The following is a 14,130-nucleotide window of genomic DNA, read 5'->3' as shown; positions in this document are numbered from 1 at the left end:
GTTTGGGCAACAGTGGAAGTCTTAACAATATGCCTTCTATCTACTTTCTTACTCCCCCCCTAGACATATCACTAGCCGGATTATTTGATGTAGATCGAATGTTAGGTTGTTTAGTGGGAGCCTGTGGTGGCCGTTTAGTTGTAGCAACGGAACCCTGGGATTGGGTGTACTAACTAAGATAGGTGGTGCGGGATAAGCATTTACTATCTTTTTTAATATGCCGGTATTCTCTTTAACAAGATTTTCCAATAGGTCCAGCTTCGAGTTCATAAGTCTAGTACATTCAAGTAATGGTAACATAAGTGATTAAGTGATTTTACTAATAATTCCAATTTACTTAAGAGACCATTGTGATTATTAGAACTCTCTGAGCTGTTAGCTAGATTTTTCAATGATAATTGTGAGGGGGACAGAGGACTAGTTGCAACCAGGGAAGGTTGGGAGCTGACAATTGTTACAAGGGTAGGGATAGACTTGGGATCACTGTTTATTTTGGGTATTTTAGAAGTGCCCCCACCTGAGGGCCCTTACTTCTCTTCCTCTTACAGGGCATATTCCGTTGTGACTCACTAATGATGGCATCAGGTTGGGCAGAGCTAACATTTAATATACTTTCCCCACTACTGCTTCCTATTGAAACACTGGGTTGAGATCCACTCTCAATAGAGTTCAGAACGATCTCTCCACATCTGGATGGACATCCACCAACACAGTGTCCAAAGACTGGATAGGAATCGTGGAGGGTGGCTGGGGGCTAGCCACTGTTGCAAGGCGACCAATAGAGGAGCGCTTCCCTGTGATGAGATCTAACGATAGAAGTTTCTCGACAAGGGCTATCTCCTTTTCCAAGATACCTGTCACCCTAGTTATGAAAGCATCGAGGGGACCAGTTACCACCCCACTGCCCGTCTGTACTTGCACAACTCTTTCTTTCCCCGAGCGTAAGGGCATGATTCACAACAGAAAAGAAGACCAGCCAATAGAATAAAGGGGACCAGAAGTAAACAACAGTGTCACCCTGGATAAACACGAACAACTTAGACAATGGAAAAAAACAAAAAGGGGGTGACCCAACCCAACCTCAGCCGACCTCAGACGGCCCGCCCTTTGCCCGGGCTTAGCCCCGGGCTGTGTCCCGCGCGCGTCCTGCGTGCGTGCAATGAAAACTGGCTTTATTCAGGCAAGAGGCGGGGGTGGGAAGAGGACCAGCTGCGGCAGATGACCAGCCGCACTGCAGGCTGGTCCTCGCAGTCCCGCCGGTAGCCTCGGTGTCAGCGAAACCCTTGAGTCCTTTCACGAGTGGCTCCCGCGAAGAGGGGGCCGCGAGGAGTGGGGGCAGAAGCTGCAAAGAGAATCCGTGGAAAAAACAGCAGTCCAAATGACCTGGTACCCGGCAGGGAAACAGATGAACTCCAAGTGGCACTGGCTCCAAGAGTCTTTAATCAGGCAGGAGGTGAGGGCGGGAAGAGGACCAGCTGCGGCAGATGACCAGCCGCACTGCAGGCTGGTCCTTGCAGTCCCGCCGGTAGCCTCGGTGTCAGCGAAACCCTCAAGTCCTTTCACGAGCGGCTTCCGCAGTGCGGGGTCCGCGAGGAGTGGGGGCAGAAGCTGCAAAGAGAATCCGTGGAAAAAACAGCAGTCCAAATGACCTGGTACCCGGCAGGGAAACAGGAACTTTGCCTATAATATTGGAGCTATAGAGATTCACTATTAGTTTTTAAGTTACACTTATTCCTAATCCATATCACTTCCTTCTGCATATGTATACACTTACTTTGTGTGCAAAGGATATACATTCTTATCCTTTTCATTATAGAACAACCAATTTTCTCATGATGGTCTCATTTGGTGCTCATGTGTAGATCGATGGATCTCATAGGATAGGACTGCCTTAATCGATATATAGCCACCTCCTCTCTTAAATGGCGGCGAGTTTTATGTGTTGGCTATTTCATAAATATGGTCAACATTCTTCTGGCTCTATGTTGACGTTGTGAAGACCTTCACTCATAGCTATGTTGTGAAGAATAGCACATGTGGCAATGATTTAGCAACAGGTCTCTCGTGTGTAGAGTAGTGCTCAAAAATGTGATTTTAGTATTCCAAAGGTCTGTACAGTTATTGATCGCATTTTTTTATGTGCCCTGTTGTACTACTTCTGGTTCTTGGGTTCAAGTATGGTGTCAGTATCCAAGGGTGCAAATCATATGCACTGTCTCCTTAAATAGTATGAGGGAAAATGTGATTGTTTTACAAACATGCTATTAAACACCATATGAATTGAGTTTGCAATTTTCTTACCAAGTAAAAAATCATCACCAAAATCACCATGTAACAGCCAGTTATTTTTTCCACTGTGGCGGAAGCTAAGGGAGTCATGTGTACAGCCTGTGAATCTGGCTACAAGGTCAGTTATGATGCCTGAGGCATCACACACTACCTGAACATTGTGTGAATGGGTGATTTTCTAGTTTCTGTTTATGAATTAATTTGCAGAGGAGGAACATATGGCAATATGTGTACCATCAACACAACAAATAGCATTTCAAAAACTGTGCTACTCAATAAAACATACATTTAGGGGTCGATTCCGATTTGGGAAAGCAATCCGTACCACGATCCGTATTCGTAGCCCTTTCCGTACAAATCGTACAATACCGTACGAATCTCGTAGTACGATCCGTAGGAAAAGAATACTTATGAATGTCTGCGAACCGTACAACAAACGAAGTTAAATCCGTACGACATAGAGCCGCACAGTGAACCGTATGATTCATAAACATGCCGTACAACCCGTCAAGTACGATCCGGACCGGGGATCGAGAATGCGATTCGTATGGAAAGCGGTGAATGAGCAATTCGTACGGAGAACCACACATACACATACGCACCGTACCCCTGCGATTATGGGGGTACGCTCCATACCCCTATGCTCTGCACCCCTACGCACCGTACACCTACTCACCGTACACCTGCGCTACGTACACCCAAGCACCGTACCCCGATGTACCGTACCCCGATGTACCATACCCCTACGCTACGTACCCCGACACACCGTACCAGTTTGCACTGTACCCCTGCGGTCATGGGGTGCACTCGTGTACCCGGGGTAGTCCGTTTTGCACGTGTTTGGTGTCGAAATGTGTTTTACGGATGTTTTAAAGTCCTGTAGAGAAAGAGTCATACGGAGTGTCGTACTGAGGAATCAAACTTGCTGGTTCGTAAAAAGCTGCCTCGATCTGTACGTACATCGCGTACTGCATGTTCTAAGTGCGATCCGTACGTTTTCTTGAATCGTACAGTCTTTTGTACGATTCGTACGGAGAACTGCATTGAGTACACATCGTACTACATCGTACGTACGGGTACGGTTCTGCGTACGAATCGTACGGGAAAAATGCTCCGTACGGCGATTCGGACTGGATTTTACCGAATCAGAATCGGCCCCTTTGTGTATTGTATATCTTGAAGAGTGCTGGGAAAAAACAAATTATTTTAATTTGACAACCATGATGTCAAAAAACTATGAAAAAAACTAGAAAAAGCACTTAGTGACACCCCCTCCCACCTGTCACTGCTATAACTACCTGATAACTGCTAAAAGGTGACAATGCTATACCTGAACATGTGTTGGGATTGCATAGCTTCTGACTGTTGGGGTTTGTAGCTGATGATGTAACTTAGCAATTAAATACAAAATACCCAACTACTCAGTCTGTACTTCTCATAAATCTCTTCCTCAGTCTGTTCAAACAGGGTTACTCTCACCCTAAAAATCCTTTCCTATTTCCTTCTTCTTCTCTGCGTTTCATTCAAAATCCTCATCCTCCTCACCAAGACATACAGAGCCACCATTATGAAGGAGCCTGATGCATTTTAGGTGACTTTTCATAGTTTGCGCCTGATTACCACCTGTAACACATTGATGGTATTTGCATTTCATAAATGATTAAGAAATCCTTTGTAGATAGTGTTAGTGAATCACTGTTTAGTAAAACCAATTTGCAATTTCCAATTTTGAAATACAAAAAAAAATGTGATTTCAACATAATGGTATACGCAAATTGCACCATGGAAAAATCCTTTCGTACATTTGAACACACCATTTTTAATATCCAAACGGCCTGAAATAAAGATTTGCACCTTTAGGAAATGCAAAATGGCTTCATACATATGGCCCGAATTTCTTCAATGCTGCAAAAGACGTATTGCCAGGACTTGTAAAGGTGGTAGATTATTTCCTATTATGGTTTTATTAGCTGAGAAGAAGCTCAACGTAGGATTGGGATTCTCTGTACATCTTAAAACGTCGGCAATAAGCCTTTTTAATTACTCCTCTGTCAATCTAAGCAATTGCAGATGGAATTCAACTTGCCAGTTTATCAGTGAGGATAGGATAAGTTTGAGTCAGAGTCTTGTCTCTGGTATTGAATGAGGCCAAAGAATTTCAAATCATATTATTATAGATTTTAGTGAGAGTGTATATGGTGGTGTCATTAAAAGTGATTGTACTGTGTAATAGGGCTGGCATCAATTTCAAGTTGATTATTTTAAGCACTTGGAAGTTTGCTTCCTAACCATAGTTGTTGGCAAATCTTTTTCCTGGCTTGGTAATAAAGAGGGCGTTTATTCTGCCTATTTTCTATATGTGTGGACTAAGATAGATTATTGTCAACGGGGCTTTACTTCTTTGATACACAACCCGTCAATAAACCATTTCAGGCCTTTACTCTGTTTTCCAAAGGTCATTATTTTTGTTTTATTAAGATTTACCTTTAGATCATTAGTATGATCTTATTCTTTCAATTTAGTTAGGTGATTTTGGAGGCCCATGGGTGTAAATGAAAGTTGAATGAAGTCGTTGACATAGGCTAAATAAGCAATAGACTTCTTCCCGGTTTTGGGGCAAGAGCACTAGAGTAGTCCAGATATGAAGTTAAGTCATAAATGTATATTGAAAAATGAAGAGGTGCTAAAACACAGCCTCATTTTTTTGCATTTATTCTGGGAGAAAGGGTATTGTTTGTTAGTTTCATTTGGAGCCAAGTAATATCGGGCAGCAGAACTAAGAAATGCAATAATGTTCGGTTTATGTTCCAGCTGCATAGTTTTTCCCATAACTTTGTTTGATTCACTCGGTGGAAAGCTGATAAGTAATCAATAAAGCATGTATAGAAACTGAGGCACTTTTGTAATGTTTTTGTCAGCAAGAAGCTTTAGGTTGACTATGTTATCAGTAGTTCATTGGTTTTGCCTGAATTCAGATTGGTGAAGTGGTAAAAGGTTCAATTATATTTCACAAGAACGTAACGTGCAAGAACTGCTGAGAACAGTGTATACAGAAAGGATGACCACAAATCAGGGTCATATTTCAATTCTGTTTGGGCCTGCTGCCTTGGAGACAAGAGAGTTTTTGATAAACTCTTTGATTTAGACTCTGGAGATGCTTAAAGTGCTGCTTCCATATTTCTATAGACTAAATGAAGCACAATTCTTCTTCCAATAAAAGTCAGTGATATATATCTGCTATGAATCAAATTGTAAGGAATGATCAGTAGCAGGTATATAAGTGCCTGTACCGTGCCCAATAATTTGCCAAAACAGTTTTAATTATTTGCCTTAAACGCAGTATGCAACTTTAACCATGCTGTTTCTCACGCCTTACATTGTATTTATTTTAATTCAGCTCTATAGCTCTTGTTACTGTTTTTAAACGGCGAGTCACGATCTTAAATTGCTGATTTTTTAGAAGAGATTTTAAAACTCTTCGATGTTTAGTTTTTATGAGTCTAATCAGTATCTCTTTGCCACTAAGCCTAGGACAGACTTTTTTGATGTTACTAGTGGAGAGAAAATTGAAAATTTTGCTTAGTACTTATTCCCACTCACTGAACAGATGAGACGTTAATTCTGGAACTGTGTTGATAAGAATTTGATCACCCAACTGGAGAAATTTGAGCTTATGATTACCATTCTACTTTATAGTTTTCTGATGCATGGTAAGTAAAAAATTGGACTGAGCAGACTCCTCTGCATTATAACATGAATAATTGAGCTGTAGAAATATCCACTATGGATAATGATCGCTTTCTTCTATAGCATTAACTGATACTTTTACATAGATCAAAATAGGAACAATGCAATAGAGTATCATCGACTATACGATTTGTCGCTGCATTAGTAAATGACGCTCTTCCCGACTGGTCAGTTGCAAACCTTCCATTAACAGTACAAAATTCAAGATCCTCAGAGAATTTTAAAAGGTGGTCTGTTTTTTGGATGTTTGTTGGTGGTCCGGGCTTTACAAACAGGCAAGCGGCAGGGGCGGCTCCTCCATGTGGGCCGAAGAACGTGGCCCCACTACTTTCGAGCAGTGTGAGAAAATACCATTTTATGTTACTGCTTCTTGCACTGCGAGAAAGCAGAAGGGTTTGGTTGGGCGGTCCTGCAACAGGGCAGGGGAAGAGTGGCTAGCCCAATGTTGCGGGCCCTGACTGTTTGGTCGGCCCTCTGGGGCCGACCATACCAGTCAAGCACACTCTTCCATTTTCTCCATATAGGCTGCATGCAGCCTACATGTAGAAAATGGTCTCCCCATAGTCGACAGGCTGGGCGCCGTCCCCACCAATCACAACACTGCCAATGCAGAGTTGTGACTGGCTTAGGGGAGGGGAGGGAGGCTGCTTGCTTCTTGCGAGGAGCAGAGAAGCAGAGACGACGTGGGAATGGATTGGGTAAGCTATTTTTTTAAATAATAAAAATAAAACCTCCCGCCAGCATAACCCCCTCCCCGCGCGGCTCACCCCCACCCGCAAGTCATGCTGGCCGTGACTGGTGAACAGATGTTAAAAAGTTGATATGGGGATTTGCTTTGGGCTAGATCAGTTAAATCTGTTGATAACAAGTTGTCATTAAAATTTCCTGAGATTACTACTGCAGGTGTTGGAAGGTGATCCAAAGTTTCATCAAGGCCACCTGAAGTTGAAGAAGTTTTGATTTGTTCTATCTACACCAATGTATGGGCGAAATAGATATTGATTAGTAACACTTGAATTTGAAGTTTACTCCCTAAAGTATTGGAAGCAGATAAGTTGAATTTATCGGGATTGCTGTAATGTTTGGGGCAGATTTACAAGCCCCTTGCTCCACTTTTGCGTCACTTTTACCATGTTAAAAATGATGCAAAAGTGGTGCAAAGTCCTTGTAAATAAGCCCTTTTATATTTAGGCTATTGTAAATCATTGTCATTAACCCACTGCTTGGACTGTATTCTTTTTTGCAGGAATTTGATAGGTGTGGAAATGTTCCATTGTGAATGATTGAAGGTTCCATGTCTCATGTAAACGAATAACTTGATAGCTTCCAAAAAAGTCAAGTAACTTATATCCTGGTGTTTCTATTTGCCGTTTAAGGCTGGCACATTTCCAAGAACACAGTGTGAGATCTCCGTAAGTGGCGCTGCCCGTTGTTCTCTTTATGCTAAGTATGAAGTGAGGCAGCGAGAACCTGAGATTGTAACAGATCTGGCAATCCTTCCAGTATGATTTGTCTTCCATTTAAAGGCTGATTGGAAATTTCAATATTGTGTTTTACTTCATTATGAAAATCAATGGGCCTTTAAAGTGCTGCGCAATTGATGTTTGTATTTTAGGTCGAGGATGCTCCTGGGATCTTAATCTTAGCATGTGCGGTATCGAAGATTAACCAGGGTCATCATCTGAATGCTCCAGGATTCGAGATCCATTTTTCTTGCTCTGATTTTTTCAGATATACCAAACTGTGTTGGTTAGTTCTTTTTTAGTAAGATCATCAACCATGGATCGAACATGAAATAAACTGTTAGAACTTATTCCGTGTAATTCAATGAAACAGTGCAATACTTTTAAGATAGTTTGCCCATTTAATGTCACAAGGACCTTCAGAGAAAAAGTCGTCCGGAAAGACTACACTGTGAGATTCAGATTACATTTTTGAAGTAGCTTGACCCTTGCCATGATTGTTATTACTTTTATTGAATGATGTCTGGGCCTTTAAAAATGGCGGTGCAGTACTTAAACCGGAAAAGGGTATTTTCTCCACTCTAGCGTACTTAAGGTAACATGTTTTTGACTGTTAGTGGAGACAAGCTAGCATGATTCATTCACTGTTGGAGGTTTTGTCAGGGACAATAAACCATCTTTAATTGTCTTTGTCATGCCCAAAGTATCTCTGATTTAGTATTAGGGGCACAATGTATATTAAATAAACCATTAGCACAGGCACTTTTGGCCTGGAAGTTAAAGCTATTAGCTAGATTTCTACATCTGCAGATCTTTGGGTAGTTGGGTCAGGTATGGCCTCACGGATTGAAGACGGAAAGGGCTTCAGTGTGATATTAATCTTTCCCTCTACATTAACAGTAGGGCCTTTTGACTTAAGTATTGGGATATATGTTTTATAGTGTGGAAGTAATCGAGTTGAGATATTTCATTTTTGAGCTGCCCGGCCAGCAAAAAAACAATACAACATACACCGCAGGCACCCTTGCACCATGTTGCAAGGGTGCCTGCATTGCCGCTAGGCAGCCAGTTGAGCTGCAGTGCAGGGGAAAGAACAGGAATGTGTTCTGTTGCCTCAAATATGGCGCATGCCTGCCCTTCCGCCATTGACGCAGTGCAGCAGGGTTACTTTCTGTACTGCTCCACTTTTTCATAAATATGGCCCCAAGTTTAATTGAATTGCCTGTAAAGCCTAAGAACTCATTTTTAGAACCCCTCAGAAAAAGATTGATTATTTGATTATTTCATGTGTGCTCCTTCAAAGTGAAATGTACGAATGTGTCCTAGTTTTTTACATTTTCTTAGGGGTCCACAGCCGAAGTGTTCTCTAGGATTACAGCTTCTGAGCTTCACATACCTATGAGGTAGTAGGACCCATATTACTTTCTTGCATTACGACACATGACATCCTTGTTACATCCTGGACCAAACAGTCTAGTAATGCTAGCAGATATGGTTGCCCCATCAAGAATGTTAGAGCTAGGACAGCCACACTACTCTGAAATTCTGGTATTTATCTAGTAATCTGCAGGCTAGGAGGCCACTTTCAGAGCAGTATTGGCTGCGATGACCCAATCATGTCCCAAATACCATTCTGGTCAGCCTCCAGCAGCATGGTTTTGGTTTGAATATTTTTACCAGGGCTGATTTCGGTTTCAAACCCTGGTTAAGAGCAACAGTATGCATTGAGGACCAGATTTTTCAATATTTGACGCAGTGCAATGAAGCAAGACATCTTGCTGCACCGCTTCAAATGGAGAGGAAAGGAATGTACCATATCTACTAAGATAGTGCACAATTCTGCTTTTTCCCTGAACTGGCACACTAAGAGCTACCAAGTGACAATGCATGTACTGTTGTGCTATGGTGCAAGGGTGCTTGCCTTACAGACAGGATTGTTTTTGTGCAAAAAGGGGAACCTTCCTGCACAAAAACAATCTTCTGGGGCTTTTTAGGTCTGGGCTGGCAAAAGAAGCGTGCATGCGCTGTTCTCGTCATACAAGAGCTTCTTGGAATCAATACAGATTCCAAAGCTCTCAGCTGGAGAGTTGAAGCCCCGCCCATCTTTTTGATTGGTTCGCGTCATCTTGCATGCAAAATGATGGCTTCTTATTGTAAAGGAGGCTTGTAGTCCCTCCTTGTTGCCGCCCTGTCTCCTTTTGACCACGCCCACCGGGATTTGATCTTTTACCGGCGGCGTGGCACTCTGTCCTTCATTAGTCCCTACGCTTTTTTTTTTCTTACTCAGCTTTGGCAAAGTCAGCGCCATGTCTGCTTTTGCATCGCGCTTTCACTTAAAGTAAAAGCGCGATGCGAAAGTAAACACACAGCTGCCTTCGCGGTAGGTACCGCACTTGTTTTACTTCAAGTAACGACGTATCTTGTTTGTTTTTGTTCTCCCCGTCTCCCGCAGCTGAGATCCAGGGATTTTGCTCTACAATATTGCTAAAACACATTGACAAAGGCAATACCTCCCGCAGAGTAGGCAAGACCTTTTGGCTTTGTCTATGCTTGCTAGCGCATGCAAGAAGCTCGAGTGAAAAAAAGAACACAGTAGTCTCTTAGCACTTTCAATTGGCCATTCGAGGGTAGGTCCTTGGCTGTAGTCGTAAATAAAAGTAAAGATGAAATAGAAACGTATCAGCAACTCTGTGTATGTCATGATATATCTTGTGCTAATCAACCAAGACATTATCCAGCATGGCACTTACCTCTCAAAGAGATTTTAAACTCCGATCTGTCACTTCTGCTTCTCTTCAGACTTTCAGATAACTCTAATTTGAGAAGGCGTGGGACTGTAACCAGGAAGTCAATTTGAAACTGATTGGCAACCTAAGAGGCGGAATTGGGAAGAGCTCAGCTGATCGCTTTGCAATTGAGTTAACAAACACCATGTCCCGCCCCAAAAAAGACAAGACATCCACCCACTACTGTCCTGGCAGAGGTTTAATGCTCTGGAAGTCATAGCTCATCAGCTGGAGAACCGGCCTGACTTACTATGTTATGAATTGCAAATGTAGCCACTGCTTGTCGTGGCTCGTAGGAGTGCGGATAGAGGCCGGTGGAGATCACGATTGCGCACAAAACTGCAGCTGTGGAAGAAAGACAAGACCTGATCAGCGGGGCCTACAGCGTCTCTAACCTGGTCAGTGTTCATGGCAAGCCACCGTGAGATGCTGGACTAAAGGATGGTGCATCAGTGGGCAACAATAGATCGAAACAAGCGTGATAGCTACTTAATGCTTTGAGCACTATCCAGGGTCGCAGAATTTCGAGGCGCCAAGGCAAAAATGAGAGGGTCTCCCCCCCAGTTTTTCTGTTTTAAATTATAACAGGTGGTGCAATCTCTGTTATGTTATGTTATGTTATGTTATGTAATGTCTCTTTTATAGCGCACAGCTACCCCAAGTGGTGTCCCGGCGCTTTGGCAAAGAGAACTGAGGAAGAAAACACAACACAGCTACTCACAGAGGCCGCTAGGAATCATACGGAAAAAAAGCCAGGTCTTCAACTTCTTTCTAAAAGAAAGGAGACTGTTGGCTTTCCTTAGGGAAACAGGAAGCTCATTCCAGCAACGAGAAGCCAAATATCGGAGTCTGATAGGAGGAACAACGGCTTTGGCCAACAAGGCCGACCGTAGAGTCCTCCTCGGCGCATAAAAGGCCATGCGCTTCCCGATATATTTAGGGCCAATTGAATGAAGGGCCTTAAAAGCAAGGGTCAAAATCTTGAAGGTAATTCTTTTAGAGATAGGCAACCAATGCAGTCTCTTGAGCAATTCGGAAGCTTTTGCCCTACGCGGAAGACCAAAAATGGCTCTTGCCGCCGAATTCTGCACAATTTGCAGACGGGCCAGCAGATATTTAGGCAGCCCTAGATAGAGGGCATTCGCGTAGTCCAATCGCGATCCTATTAGAGCCTGAACAATGATTTTTTTGTGTTGCAGAGACAGCAGCGGAAGAAACTTCCGAAGCATTTTCAAAATGCCAAAACATTTCCCAGACAACCTGATGATCTGGGGTCTGAAAGAAAGGCCGTCATCACACAACACACCGAGGTTTTTTGCTTTTGCGGAGGCCACATCAGGAGGAAACATGTCCTGGGGCCACCATGTTTTCCAGCTGGGATCAGGCGGACAACCGAAAAAAAGCAGCTCGGACTTATCGGAGTTGCATTTCAGACTGTGCGGCCGAAACCAGTCAAAAACTGCACCCAGGCAGTCTTTGATCCTACTACCATCAAAATCCTCTCCCTTCTTACACGTAAAAAGGAGCTGGGTGTCATCAGCATAGGATATGATCTGGGCACCGAAGGACTCCGCTACCGCTGCCAGAGTGGCCATATAGATATTAAAAAGGGTGGGGCTCAGGATAGACCCCTGAGGAACCCCCACCTCTAGCGGCGGCATTTCAGCGGAGAACGGAGGTGCCCAGACCACTTGTCGGCGGCCGGTCAAGAAAGATTTAAACCAGTCCCACACCGTCCCACGAAGACCGATCTCCCAGAGTCTTAAAAGGAGACCGTCGTGGGGGACGGTGTCGAAAGCCGCCGACAAGTCCAGCATAACCAGAATAGCCTTCCCCCCGAGGTCAAGGGTCTCTCTGATGGCATCGGTGATCTCAAGAAGGGCTGTCTCCGTGCTAAAATTAGCACGGAAGCCCAATTGAGAATCATGTAGGATGTTATTGCTCTCAATGAAGTTGGAAATAGAGAGCTGCACATGTTTCACCTTTGCCAGAGCAGGGAGAAGGGAGATCGGCCTATAGTTAGCGTGAACAAGGGGATCTAAAGTAGGCTTTTTGAGTAGTGGCAAGATCAAAGCATGTTTCCACGCCAAAGGTACCTCTCCCGTAATCAGGGAGAGATTGAGCAGCGGATTAAGCAGGATGTTAACTGCGGGCGCTACTCTACCCAGGCATTTCGCTGGACAAGGATCCAGTGGTGAACCAGATTGAAGCCAGGACAAAAGATCGAAAGAGGTAGCAGAGGACAAAGGCGGAAAAACCGAAAGAACAGGACCATTCTCTTCCAATGATAAGGGGAGGGAGGTCGGTAGACTAACCGTTGAGATAAAGCCCGCATCCGGGAAAGAGTCCTGAATAGACTTAATTTTATGTCTTCACTTCATGCAGAAATGTATTTAAAAGTGTGTGGGAATATGATATTACTTTGTAAAACCCGATAAGTAAGTTGCATGGGTTATAACTCATAAGCCACACCTGTCGGTACATTGTAAGGGCCCCAGGGCTGGACCAACTGCACAGCTCAGATTGTGACAATCATAGCCATTTACCACTAGTGACTTGGGGCTGAATTCTACTGTTGAATTCAAAACTGAGAACAAAGAATGCCACTTCATCACTAATTACTCAAGAATGTGGTGTGAGGTTTGAATTTCAGAATTCCATAAAGAATATGATAACAATAAATACATTAAGATAGCATTTTCACTGAAAATGAAAAGTACTTTGCTTCTACAGTTCTGTACATAGGATTCAGAAAGGCACACCAGTATATTGGTTTTCCCCCAACAGAGTTTCATGGGGATTTGGCAACGTTTTGTTCAGGTCACCCTGCTAAAAGGTTAACTTTTTTGAGGTTAGAAAGTGATGCCATCCATACCAGATTCATACCCCACCTCAACCTTTCCCACTGCTACCTTACCCACTTCCAGTCATCCTTACAGGCATCTAACCTGACCTCATCCATCGCTCCCACCGGCTTATCTAACCTTCCTGCACTTCTCCAAAACATCCCCAACCTCACAGTTCCTCCCACCCCTTAACCAACCTCTCCCGTGTCTCCCACCATCAATCACAACCTCTCCCACCATCTTACACAACCTCATCCTTTAGTTCCACCATCATTATCAACATACCCTTCCAAACCAACATTGTCACTACCCTCACCCATCTTAGATACAATTCTACACAACCTCCTCTATACTTGATTCTTTGGTACCGCCTCAGGCATCTATGCTCCCAAGTCACACATCACCCATCTCTAGCGTCATCTTATCCTCTCAGACACAGTCAGCTTTTTTCCAACCTCACCACCTGTACCCTGATCTTACCCACCCTTACCTAGCCTTACCAGATTTTCTTCAAACCTTCTTTTCTTCTTACACAACCCCAGAAATATCCACACCTGCTTTGTCTAACCTACTCCATCCCTTCTAACTTCTTATCTGTGAAAGTTAAAGCCATTTGCTTTGCTATACAATACCATTACCCAAGCAATTGGCTTTAACTTAATAAAAGGCAAGACCTATTGCATTTTCAATGTTTTTTTTCTCCATGTGTGCTGCAGAATCCAGCACACGTAGAAAGAGGAAACAAGCATCGGCAAAGCCAATAGGTTTTGCCTATCTGAGAACTATTGCCAATTGCCAAGAAGATTTTGAATAAAGAAATGTGTGCAGAAAAACAAGATATGTGAATGGACTTTATACAACCTGTGTTTTAAAAAATCTTATCATACAATATATAAATAGAAGAAAAATTGTGTGTTCTGATCATTTATAATATAAGTGATGATAGTATGGAGTGGTTCTTCTGTGATGATGACTCGATCTTTTACATCACCTTTACCA

The sequence above is a fragment of the Lissotriton vulgaris genome, chromosome 3_1 (genome assembly GCF_964263255.1).
Source record: "Lissotriton vulgaris chromosome 3_1, aLisVul1.2, whole genome shotgun sequence".
In the NCBI taxonomy this organism is placed as follows: domain Eukaryota; kingdom Metazoa; phylum Chordata; class Amphibia; order Caudata; family Salamandridae; genus Lissotriton; species Lissotriton vulgaris.
The sequence above is the reverse complement of the archived record's forward strand: the minus strand, read 5'-3'. Positions refer to the sequence as shown.